This window comes from Hyla sarda, unplaced genomic scaffold (assembly GCF_029499605.1).
Source record: "Hyla sarda isolate aHylSar1 unplaced genomic scaffold, aHylSar1.hap1 scaffold_506, whole genome shotgun sequence".
In the NCBI taxonomy this organism is placed as follows: domain Eukaryota; kingdom Metazoa; phylum Chordata; class Amphibia; order Anura; family Hylidae; genus Hyla; species Hyla sarda.
The window spans coordinates 60,189-72,585 of NW_026610517.1; the positions used below are offsets into that span (position 1 = coordinate 60,189).

General features: G+C 45.0%; 5 non-coding genes and 1 pseudogene across 5 annotated transcripts; all 6 read right to left on the reverse strand.

The window, feature by feature from the left end:
- Positions 1-110: 110 nt before the first annotated feature.
- Positions 111-301, reverse strand: LOC130337775 (U2 spliceosomal RNA). Its single transcript, XR_008878604.1, has one exon. It is a non-coding gene; the product is annotated as a U2 spliceosomal RNA (small nuclear RNA).
- A 2,088-nt stretch (positions 302-2,389) lies between these two features.
- On the reverse strand, positions 2,390-2,580 carry LOC130337776 (U2 spliceosomal RNA). Its single transcript, XR_008878605.1, has one exon. It is a non-coding gene; the product is annotated as a U2 spliceosomal RNA (small nuclear RNA).
- A 2,087-nt stretch (positions 2,581-4,667) lies between these two features.
- LOC130337755 (U2 spliceosomal RNA) lies at positions 4,668-4,852 on the reverse strand. The gene has a single exon (XR_008878589.1). It is a non-coding gene; the product is annotated as a U2 spliceosomal RNA (small nuclear RNA).
- A 1,454-nt stretch (positions 4,853-6,306) lies between these two features.
- LOC130337758 (U2 spliceosomal RNA) lies at positions 6,307-6,443 on the reverse strand (annotated as a pseudogene).
- Positions 6,444-8,531: 2,088 nt separating this feature from the next.
- LOC130337778 (U2 spliceosomal RNA) lies at positions 8,532-8,722 on the reverse strand. Its single transcript, XR_008878607.1, has one exon. It is a non-coding gene; the product is annotated as a U2 spliceosomal RNA (small nuclear RNA).
- A 2,090-nt stretch (positions 8,723-10,812) lies between these two features.
- On the reverse strand, positions 10,813-11,003 carry LOC130337742 (U2 spliceosomal RNA). The gene has a single exon (XR_008878579.1). It is a non-coding gene; the product is annotated as a U2 spliceosomal RNA (small nuclear RNA).
- Between the last annotated feature and the right edge of the window lie 1,394 nt (positions 11,004-12,397).

Genomic DNA, 12,397 nt, shown 5'->3' on the forward strand with positions numbered 1-12,397 from the left:
TTTGTTTTTTGGCTGCAGCAGCAGCAGCAAGGCCCACAGGGCTGGCTAGCTGGCTAGCCAGCAAGCAGGTAGCAATGAAAGTAGGAATCTTTCTTTTTAACCCTGTAAGGGGGTGGTGCACTGTACCCGAAGATACTGCCATATCGGGTCAATGCATAGGGCGACGGAAGCAAGCTTCGAAATCGGCCCCCGTTCTCAAAAATCCATTTAATATATGGTCCCCAGATAGGGGACGTATCAGATATTAAACTGATAAGAACAGATACTACACTTGATCTTAGCCAAAAGGCCGAGAAGCGATAACCGTGAAAGGGGCGGGCCCAACAAGGTCCCCTTCATGGGCACTATCACTGCTTGCTGTCAGGGAGGCTGCCAGACAATTTTCCATGCACACTCTGGGCTGGGGGGCAGTCAACCACCAGTACACACAGCAGAACCTAAACCCATACCATTATTGCTAAGCAGCAAGACAGGGGCCCATTGCACTCCCACGGGGCCTTTTTAAATGCAATCCATAACCCGGATTTGCCAGGAACCCTTCTTACTCCTCCTACTTGCATGTGACACTGGGCTTAGGATCTGCATAGGAAACACACACACAAGCACACACCTACCTTTGTTGCCTGCAGATGCCTCCTTGGCTGTCCCCAAACGGTATCAAACCAACACCCACGGGAAGCTGTAAGCATAGAGGACATGCCTGCACCCCATTGGACTTACCTGTGTGGGTTAAATCCGGGTTATTTGACAACCTATGGCGGTGATGGTTCTGCTCAGGCAGAGCAGTGCTGATGCTCCTCATAAAGCTGTCGCTGCTGTGAAGGTTCTAGGTGACATCACAAATCCCTATGGTTACATACACAACAAAGCTGGGTTGTTGTTGTTTACACTCTGCAAGGCCTGTGGAAGTGAGTGACATCATAGCACTGTAGTTCTGAGGGTTCTAGATGGATGCAACAATCTCCTGTTGCTTCTATGAAGGCCATAATAGACGACATCACCAAACAGCTCCATAGTCACATACACAGCAAAGGAGAGATGTTGTTTACACCTAGTGATGTCAGTGGTATTGAGTGACATCACAGCACAGTGCTAAGGCTCCTGGGCCTGGACACAGCAGTGGCTGCAATATCTCAACGGAGAATACGTTTATATATATGTGTGTGTGTGCGCGTATATATATATATATATATATATATATATATATATATATATATATTTCTCCGCCGAAATCACTTTTAAACCCATTTCCACCTTTTTTTCCCTTCTCTTCCTCTTACTTTTTTTTCACGTTTTTTTACGTTTTTCTCCTTTTCGCCTCTTTTCTGGGCGTATTATTCTTCTTTTTCTTCTTTTTTTTCGTCTAATGCATACCCCATCAGTGCAGCAATGCTTATTCAATACCGCCAGCAGATGGAGACACTGGGGGATAATTTTCTAAGGATTTATACTGATTTTTCCTGTCTGAATTTGTCGCACAGAAAGTTGCAGGCCAAATATGTGTGACATTTCTGCGACTTTAGCTTCTAGAGCATTTTTACAACATTATACATAGGTGCTGAATACATAAAAAGCGACTGTTCAGCGACAGACAAGTCGCATCGGCTGAAAGTAGGCCAGAATGTCAGTCCATGTTGGAGCAGGTTTAGATACAGTCTAAAGTATAGATCTCAAAGTCTGTGCACAGAATTTAGCAAGGGCCTCGCACCTTCTGATGCATCAGGTAGGTGCACAATAGCATAGCCTAACCCTCTGTACTTTGGTCTATATTGATGCGGGACATAGACAGCCAGCTGATGACCAATCCATTAGTGCAATGGATGGCTGGAAGCATTTGTCTTTGCCTTTGCAATACCACAGAAGCAATGCATGGTCAATGTACAGCAATGACACACCTGTGTGAACAGCCAGGAGACCCCCCCCATGTTATGTTACATAGTTACATAGTTAGTACGGTCGAAAAAAGACATATGTCCATCAAGTTCAACCAGGGAATTAAGGGGTAGGGGTGTGGCGCGATATTGGGGAAGGGATGAGATTTTATATTTCTTCATAAGCATTAATCTTATTTTGTCAATTAGGAACATTCAGCACCCACCCGCTATCAAGGCAGCTGCCTATCATGTCATGCCCTACCTGCACAGGTGTGCTGGCTACTCAAATGATCCAATTAAGGAGGCCATTTAGTCAGCAGCAGCAGAAGTCCTGTGCCTGGACGCTCCAACAGCGGCCAGACACAAGCAGAAGCAGAAGCAGCAGAAGCAGCAGCAGCACCACCTTTTGTTTTTTGGCTGCAGCAGCAGCAGCAAGGCCCACAGGGCTGGCTAGCTGGCTAGCCAGCAAGCAGGTAGCAATGAAAGTAGGAATCTTTCTTTTTAACCCTGTAAGGGGGTGGTGCACTGTACCCGAAGATACTGCCATATCGGGTCAATGCATAGGGCGACGGAAGCAAGCTTCGAAATCGGCCCCCGTTCTCAAAAATCCATTTAATATATGGTCCCCAGATAGGGGACGTATCAGATATTAAACTGATAAGAACAGATACTACACTTGATCTTAGCCAAAAGGCCGAGAAGCGATAACCGTGAAAGGGGCGGGCCCAACAAGGTCCCCTTCATGGGCACTATCACTGCTTGCTGTCAGGGAGGCTGCCAGACAATTTTCCATGCACACTCTGGGCTGGGGGGCAGTCAACCACCAGTACACACAGCAGAACCTAAACCCATACCATTATTGCTAAGCAGCAAGACAGGGGCCCATTGCACTCCCACGGGGCCTTTTTAAATGCAATCCATAACCCGGATTTGCCAGGAACCCTTCTTACTCCTCCTACTTGCATGTGACACTGGGCTTAGGATCTGCATAGGAAACACACACACAAGCACACACCTACCTTTGTTGCCTGCAGATGCCTCCTTGGCTGTCCCCAAACGGTATCAAACCAACACCCACGGGAAGCTGTAAGCATAGAGGACATGCCTGCACCCCATTGGACTTACCTGTGTGGGTTAAATCCGGGTTATTTGACAACCTATGGCGGTGATGGTTCTGCTCAGGCAGAGCAGTGCTGATGCTCCTCATAAAGCTGTCGCTGCTGTGAAGGTTCTAGGTGACATCACAAATCCCTATGGTTACATACACAACAAAGCTGGGTTGTTGTTGTTTACACTCTGCAAGGCCTGTGGAAGTGAGTGACATCATAGCACTGTAGTTCTGAGGGTTCTAGATGGATGCAACAATCTCCTGTTGCTTCTATGAAGGCCATAATAGACGACATCACCAAACAGCTCCATAGTCACATACACAGCAAAGGAGAGATGTTGTTTACACCTAGTGATGTCAGTGGTATTGAGTGACATCACAGCACAGTGCTAAGGCTCCTGGGCCTGGACACAGCAGCGGCTGCAATATCTCAACGGAGAATACGTTTATATATATGTGTGTGTGTGCGCGTATATATATATATATATATATATATATATATATATATATATATATATTTCTCCGCCGAAATCACTTTTAAACCCATTTCCACCTTTTTTTCCCTTCTCTTCCTCTTACTTTTTTTTCACGTTTTTTTACGTTTTTCTCCTTTTCGCCTCTTTTCTGGGCGTATTATTCTTCTTTTTCTTCTTTTTTTTCGTCTAATGCATACCCCATCAGTGCAGCAATGCTTATTCAATACCGCCAGCAGATGGAGACACTGGGGGATAATTTTCTAAGGATTTATACTGATTTTTCCTGTCTGAATTTGTCGCACAGAAAGTTGCAGGCCAAATATGTGTGACATTTCTGCGACTTTAGCTTCTAGAGCATTTTTACAACATTATACATAGGTGCTGAATACATAAAAAGCGACTGTTCAGCGACAGACAAGTCGCATCGGCTGAAAGTAGGCCAGAATGTCAGTCCATGTTGGAGCAGGTTTAGATACAGTCTAAAGTATAGATCTCAAAGTCTGTGCACAGAATTTAGCAAGGGCCTCGCACCTTCTGATGCATCAGGTAGGTGCACAATAGCATAGCCTAACCCTCTGTACTTTGGTCTATATTGATGCGGGACATAGACAGCCAGCTGATGACCAATCCATTAGTGCAATGGATGGCTGGAAGCATTTGTCTTTGCCTTTGCAATACCACAGAAGCAATGCATGGTCAATGTACAGCAATGACACACCTGTGTGAACAGCCAGGAGACCCCCCCCATGTTATGTTACATAGTTACATAGTTAGTACGGTCGAAAAAAGACATATGTCCATCAAGTTCAACCAGGGAATTAAGGGGTAGGGGTGTGGCGCGATATTGGGGAAGGGATGAGATTTTATATTTCTTCATAAGCATTAATCTTATTTTGTCAATTAGGAACATTCAGCACCCACCCGCTATCAAGGCAGCTGCCTATCATGTCATGCCCTACCTGCACAGGTGTGCTGGCTACTCAAATGATCCAATTAAGGAGGCCATTTAGTCAGCAGCAGCAGAAGTCCTGTGCCTGGACGCTCCAACAGCGGCCAGACACAAGCAGAAGCAGAAGCAGCAGAAGCAGCAGCACCACCTTTTGTTTTTTGGCTGCAGCAGCAGCAGCAAGGCCCACAGGGCTGGCTAGCTGGCTAGCCAGCAAGCAGGTAGCAATGAAAGTAGGAATCTTTCTTTTTAACCCTGTAAGGGGGTGGTGCACTGTACCCGAAGATACTGCCATATCGGGTCAATGCATAGGGCGACGGAAGCAAGCTTCGAAATCGGCCCCCGTTCTCAAAAATCCATTTAATATATGGTCCCCAGATAGGGGACGTATCAGATATTAAACTGATAAGAACAGATTTTTTTTTTTAGTTAGCCCTCAGAACTCAATCAGAGCTCCAAGATCTTATATGGACTCGATTGTTTTGTTCATCATCAGGTAACACTTTTATTTATTCCTAAAAAAAAGACAAATTGAAATAAAATATTATAACAACAATAAAAATAATAAACATTCCAAAATTATAACAAATTCATTCCCTTTCTCCGGGCGTAAACTGCCAAGTAATCAATTAAACCATAGGTTAAGCTTCCTTTTTCCATTTCCCTTTTTACTGGGATGGCCAACCAGGCCGGTATTTTATAAGTTACCATAAATCGATCCACGTCAGGGCGAAAAGAATCATAAACTTTGTTTCTTACTGCAGGTAACTGGGCTTTAAAGGTGGATAATAGATCATCCAGGTCCTGTAAGAACAATTCTCTTTCCTCATCTGGAGCTCTCTCCAAAATAGTTTGGAAAGACCCTGAATATCCTCTTAAATCTCTCACCGGCTCTTCATTTTTCTTTTTACTCTTATGCTCTCCAATGTTCTTTTCTTCTACTATCATCTCTTTTCCAACAATTTTTGGCTCTTGGGTTACCACTTCCTTATCTTTTCTCACAGATCTTTTAATTTCTGGCTCTTGTTCAGAAACTTCTTCTTCTCTTTTCTTCTTCCTCTTTGGACAGTTCACATACATGTGACCAATTTTGTTACATAAATTACATTTACTTTTTTGGCTACAGGATTCGATTTCATGACCTTCTTTTTGGCATTTTTGGCACCACATTGAGGTGCACTCTTCCTTTAAATGGCCATATTTCTTGCATTTTCTACAGAAATTCTGCATACCTGCAAAAAACATATCTCCATTGATAACCCCTATTTTAAAACGGGCAGGGGGATAAAGAACTCTTCCATCTGCGTCTTCCTTGAACTTTACTTTAAATCTCCACTTTGTTGTCCAGACTCCATACTGATTATAAATTTTCCCAAGTGGCGCAATTTCCTCACAAAATTGGATCAAAAGAATTATAATATCCTCCTCAGGGACGTAAGGACTATACATCCTCACCGTTAAAATTCTTTCTCTCCTGGGAAAGTGGGGAATGACTTCCACGCCCTCCCACACTGGATCAGACTTGATTGTCTCAAATTTCTTCCAAAATAAATCATAATCCTCTTCGGAAACCAAAATAACATCAAAGCACCCTTTCTTTGGAAATTCCAACATGGAAAGGATTTGTGTCTTTGCAATTTCCAAAACTCCAAAAAGAATTTCCTCCATTACAAAGGAAAGTCCTCTTCTTTTCTTCTCAAGGTCTTTCAGCAGGATCCGGACCCCATTCTTGATCTTCCCAAAAAAAGGAACCTCCTCTCCAACAGATTGAGAGGTGTCCATGATCTCTTCCATCTTCAATAGGCGTGTCCAGGCAGGGACAGAAAAACACTCCCCCACCAAAGAGTGGGCAGTGAAGGGTGATCGCCTCCCGTTGTCTGGGGACTAAGCCGGCTCCCTAATAGCAGCAGGGGGGTGAAGTCCCTCCGTTAAGAAGGACGATCCCCCCAGGCCAAGGAGCCGGGTACCCCAGACACCCTCTGACCAGACCAAGCGAGCAGATACTACACTTGATCTTAGCCAAAAGGCCGAGAAGCGATAACCGTGAAAGGGGCGGGCCCAACAAGGTCCCCTTCATGGGCACTATCACTGCTTGCTGTCAGGGAGGCTGCCAGACAATTTTCCATGCACACTCTGGGCTGGGGGGCAGTCAACCACCAGTACACACAGCAGAACCTAAACCCATACCATTATTGCTAAGCAGCAAGACAGGGGCCCATTGCACTCCCACGGGGCCTTTTTAAATGCAATCCATAACCCGGATTTGCCAGGAACCCTTCTTACTCCTCCTACTTGCATGTGACACTGGGCTTAGGATCTGCATAGGAAACACACACACAAGCACACACCTACCTTTGTTGCCTGCAGATGCCTCCTTGGCTGTCCCCAAACGGTATCAAACCAACACCCACGGGAAGCTGTAAGCATAGAGGACATGCCTGCACCCCATTGGACTTACCTGTGTGGGTTAAATCCGGGTTATTTGACAACCTATGGCGGTGATGGTTCTGCTCAGGCAGAGCAGTGCTGATGCTCCTCATAAAGCTGTCGCTGCTGTGAAGGTTCTAGGTGACATCACAAATCCCTATGGTTACATACACAACAAAGCTGGGTTGTTGTTGTTTACACTCTGCAAGGCCTGTGGAAGTGAGTGACATCATAGCACTGTAGTTCTGAGGGTTCTAGATGGATGCAACAATCTCCTGTTGCTTCTATGAAGGCCATAATAGACGACATCACCAAACAGCTCCATAGTCACATACACAGCAAAGGAGAGATGTTGTTTACACCTAGTGATGTCAGTGGTATTGAGTGACATCACAGCACAGTGCTAAGGCTCCTGGGCCTGGACACAGCAGCGGCTGCAATATCTCAACGGAGAATACGTTTATATATATGTGTGTGTGTGCGCGTATATATATATATATATATATATATATATATATATATATATATATTTCTCCGCCGAAATCACTTTTAAACCCATTTCCACCTTTTTTTCCCTTCTCTTCCTCTTACTTTTTTTTCACGTTTTTTTACGTTTTTCTCCTTTTCGCCTCTTTTCTGGGCGTATTATTCTTCTTTTTCTTCTTTTTTTTCGTCTAATGCATACCCCATCAGTGCAGCAATGCTTATTCAATACCGCCAGCAGATGGAGACACTGGGGGATAATTTTCTAAGGATTTATACTGATTTTTCCTGTCTGAATTTGTCGCACAGAAAGTTGCAGGCCAAATATGTGTGACATTTCTGCGACTTTAGCTTCTAGAGCATTTTTACAACATTATACATAGGTGCTGAATACATAAAAAGCGACTGTTCAGCGACAGACAAGTCGCATCGGCTGAAAGTAGGCCAGAATGTCAGTCCATGTTGGAGCAGGTTTAGATACAGTCTAAAGTATAGATCTCAAAGTCTGTGCACAGAATTTAGCAAGGGCCTCGCACCTTCTGATGCATCAGGTAGGTGCACAATAGCATAGCCTAACCCTCTGTACTTTGGTCTATATTGATGCGGGACATAGACAGCCAGCTGATGACCAATCCATTAGTGCAATGGATGGCTGGAAGCATTTGTCTTTGCCTTTGCAATACCACAGAAGCAATGCATGGTCAATGTACAGCAATGACACACCTGTGTGAACAGCCAGGAGACCCCCCCCATGTTATGTTACATAGTTACATAGTTAGTACGGTCGAAAAAAGACATATGTCCATCAAGTTCAACCAGGGAATTAAGGGGTAGGGGTGTGGCGCGATATTGGGGAAGGGATGAGATTTTATATTTCTTCATAAGCATTAATCTTATTTTGTCAATTAGGAACATTCAGCACCCACCCGCTATCAAGGCAGCTGCCTATCATGTCATGCCCTACCTGCACAGGTGTGCTGGCTACTCAAATGATCCAATTAAGGAGGCCATTTAGTCAGCAGCAGCAGAAGTCCTGTGCCTGGACGCTCCAACAGCGGCCAGACACAAGCAGAAGCAGAAGCAGCAGAAGCAGCAGCAGCACCACCTTTTGTTTTTTGGCTGCAGCAGCAGCAGCAAGGCCCACAGGGCTGGCTAGCTGGCTAGCCAGCAAGCAGGTAGCAATGAAAGTAGGAATCTTTCTTTTTAACCCTGTAAGGGGGTGGTGCACTGTACCCGAAGATACTGCCATATCGGGTCAATGCATAGGGCGACGGAAGCAAGCTTCGAAATCGGCCCCCGTTCTCAAAAATCCATTTAATATATGGTCCCCAGATAGGGGACGTATCAGATATTAAACTGATAAGAACAGATACTACACTTGATCTTAGCCAAAAGGCCGAGAAGCGATAACCGTGAAAGGGGCGGGCCCAACAAGGTCCCCTTCATGGGCACTATCACTGCTTGCTGTCAGGGAGGCTGCCAGACAATTTTCCATGCACACTCTGGGCTGGGGGGCAGTCAACCACCAGTACACACAGCAGAACCTAAACCCATACCATTATTGCTAAGCAGCAAGACAGGGGCCCATTGCACTCCCACGGGGCCTTTTTAAATGCAATCCATAACCCGGATTTGCCAGGAACCCTTCTTACTCCTCCTACTTGCATGTGACACTGGGCTTAGGATCTGCATAGGAAACACACACACAAGCACACACCTACCTTTGTTGCCTGCAGATGCCTCCTTGGCTGTCCCCAAACGGTATCAAACCAACACCCACGGGAAGCTGTAAGCATAGAGGACATGCCTGCACCCCATTGGACTTACCTGTGTGGGTTAAATCCGGGTTATTTGACAACCTATGGCGGTGATGGTTCTGCTCAGGCAGAGCAGTGCTGATGCTCCTCATAAAGCTGTCGCTGCTGTGAAGGTTCTAGGTGACATCACAAATCCCTATGGTTACATACACAACAAAGCTGGGTTGTTGTTGTTTACACTCTGCAAGGCCTGTGGAAGTGAGTGACATCATAGCACTGTAGTTCTGAGGGTTCTAGATGGATGCAACAATCTCCTGTTGCTTCTATGAAGGCCATAATAGACGACATCACCAAACAGCTCCATAGTCACATACACAGCAAAGGAGAGATGTTGTTTACACCTAGTGATGTCAGTGGTATTGAGTGACATCACAGCACAGTGCTAAGGCTCCTGGGCCTGGACACAGCAGCGGCTGCAATATCTCAACGGAGAATACGTTTATATATATGTGTGTGTGTGCGCGTATATATATATATATATATATATATATATATATATATATATATATATTTCTCCGCCGAAATCACTTTTAAACCCATTTCCACCTTTTTTTCCCTTCTCTTCCTCTTACTTTTTTTTCACGTTTTTTTACGTTTTTCTCCTTTTCGCCTCTTTTCTGGGCGTATTATTCTTCTTTTTCTTCTTTTTTTTCGTCTAATGCATACCCCATCAGTGCAGCAATGCTTATTCAATACCGCCAGCAGATGGAGACACTGGGGGATAATTTTCTAAGGATTTATACTGATTTTTCCTGTCTGAATTTGTCGCACAGAAAGTTGCAGGCCAAATATGTGTGACATTTCTGCGACTTTAGCTTCTAGAGCATTTTTACAACATTATACATAGGTGCTGAATACATAAAAAGCGACTGTTCAGCGACAGACAAGTCGCATCGGCTGAAAGTAGGCCAGAATGTCAGTCCATGTTGGAGCAGGTTTAGATACAGTCTAAAGTATAGATCTCAAAGTCTGTGCACAGAATTTAGCAAGGGCCTCGCACCTTCTGATGCATCAGGTAGGTGCACAATAGCATAGCCTAACCCTCTGTACTTTGGTCTATATTGATGCGGGACATAGACAGCCAGCTGATGACCAATCCATTAGTGCAATGGATGGCTGGAAGCATTTGTCTTTGCCTTTGCAATACCACAGAAGCAATGCATGGTCAATGTACAGCAATGACACACCTGTGTGAACAGCCAGGAGACCCCCCCCATGTTATGTTACATAGTTACATAGTTAGTACGGTCGAAAAAAGACATATGTCCATCAAGTTCAACCAGGGAATTAAGGGGTAGGGGTGTGGCGCGATATTGGGGAAGGGATGAGATTTTATATTTCTTCATAAGCATTAATCTTATTTTGTCAATTAGGAACATTCAGCACCCACCCGCTATCAAGGCAGCTGCCTATCATGTCATGCCCTACCTGCACAGGTGTGCTGGCTACTCAAATGATCCAATTAAGGAGGCCATTTAGTCAGCAGCAGCAGAAGTCCTGTGCCTGGACGCTCCAACAGCGGCCAGACACAAGCAGAAGCAGAAGCAGCAGAAGCAGCAGCAGCACCACCTTTTGTTTTTTGGCTGCAGCAGCAGCAGCAAGGCCCACAGGGCTGGCTAGCTGGCTAGCCAGCAAGCAGGTAGCAATGAAAGTAGGAATCTTTCTTTTTAACCCTGTAAGGGGGTGGTGCACTGTACCCGAAGATACTGTCATATCGGGTCAATGCATAGGGCGACGGAAGCAAGCTTCGAAATCGGCCCCCGTTCTCAAAAATCCATTTAATATATGGTCCCCAGATAGGGGACGTATCAGATATTAAACTGATAAGAACAGATACTACACTTGATCTTAGCCAAAAGGCCGAGAAGCGATAACCGTGAAAGGGGCGGGCCCAACAAGGTCCCCTTCATGGGCACTATCACTGCTTGCTGTCAGGGAGGCTGCCAGACAATTTTCCATGCACACTCTGGGCTGGGGGGCAGTCAACCACCAGTACACACAGCAGAACCTAAACCCATACCATTATTGCTAAGCAGCAAGACAGGGGCCCATTGCACTCCCACGGGGCCTTTTTAAATGCAATCCATAACCCGGATTTGCCAGGAACCCTTCTTACTCCTCCTACTTGCATGTGACACTGGGCTTAGGATCTGCATAGGAAACACACACACAAGCACACACCTACCTTTGTTGCCTGCAGATGCCTCCTTGGCTGTCCCCAAACGGTATCAAACCAACACCCACGGGAAGCTGTAAGCATAGAGGACATGCCTGCACCCCATTGGACTTACCTGTGTGGGTTAAATCCGGGTTATTTGACAACCTATGGCGGTGATGGTTCTGCTCAGGCAGAGCAGTGCTGATGCTCCTCATAAAGCTGTCGCTGCTGTTAAGGTTCTAGGTGACATCACAAATCCCTATGGTTACATACACAACAAAGCTGGGTTGTTGTTGTTTACACTCTGCAAGGCCTGTGGAAGTGAGTGACATCATAGCACTGTAGTTCTGAGGGTTCTAGATGGATGCAACAATCTCCTGTTGCTTCTATGAAGGCCATAATAGACGACATCACCAAACAGCTCCATAGTCACATACACAGCAAAGGAGAGATGTTGTTTACACCTAGTGATGTCAGTGGTATTGAGTGACATCACAGCACAGTGCTAAGGCTCCTGGGCCTGGACACAGCAGCGGCTGCAATATCTCAACGGAGAATACGTTTATATATATGTGTGTGTGTGCGCGTATATATATATATATATATATATATATATATATATATATATATATATTTCTCCGCCGAAATCACTTTTAAACCCATTTCCACCTTTTTTTCCCTTCTCTTCCTCTTACTTTTTTTTCACGTTTTTTTACGTTTTTCTCCTTTTCGCCTCTTTTCTGGGCGTATTATTCTTCTTTTTCTTCTTTTTTTTCGTCTAATGCATACCCCATCAGTGCAGCAATGCTTATTCAATACCGCCAGCAGATGGAGACACTGGGGGATAATTTTCTAAGGATTTATACTGATTTTTCCTGTCTGAATTTGTCGCACAGAAAGTTGCAGGCCAAATATGTGTGACATTTCTGCGACTTTAGCTTCTAGAGCATTTTTACAACATTATACATAGGTGCTGAATACATAAAAAGCGACTGTTCAGCGACAGACAAGTCGCATCGGCTGAAAGTAGGCCAGAATGTCAGTCCATGTTGGAGCAGGTTTAGATACAGTCTAAAGTATAGATCTCAAAGTCTGTGCACAGAATTTA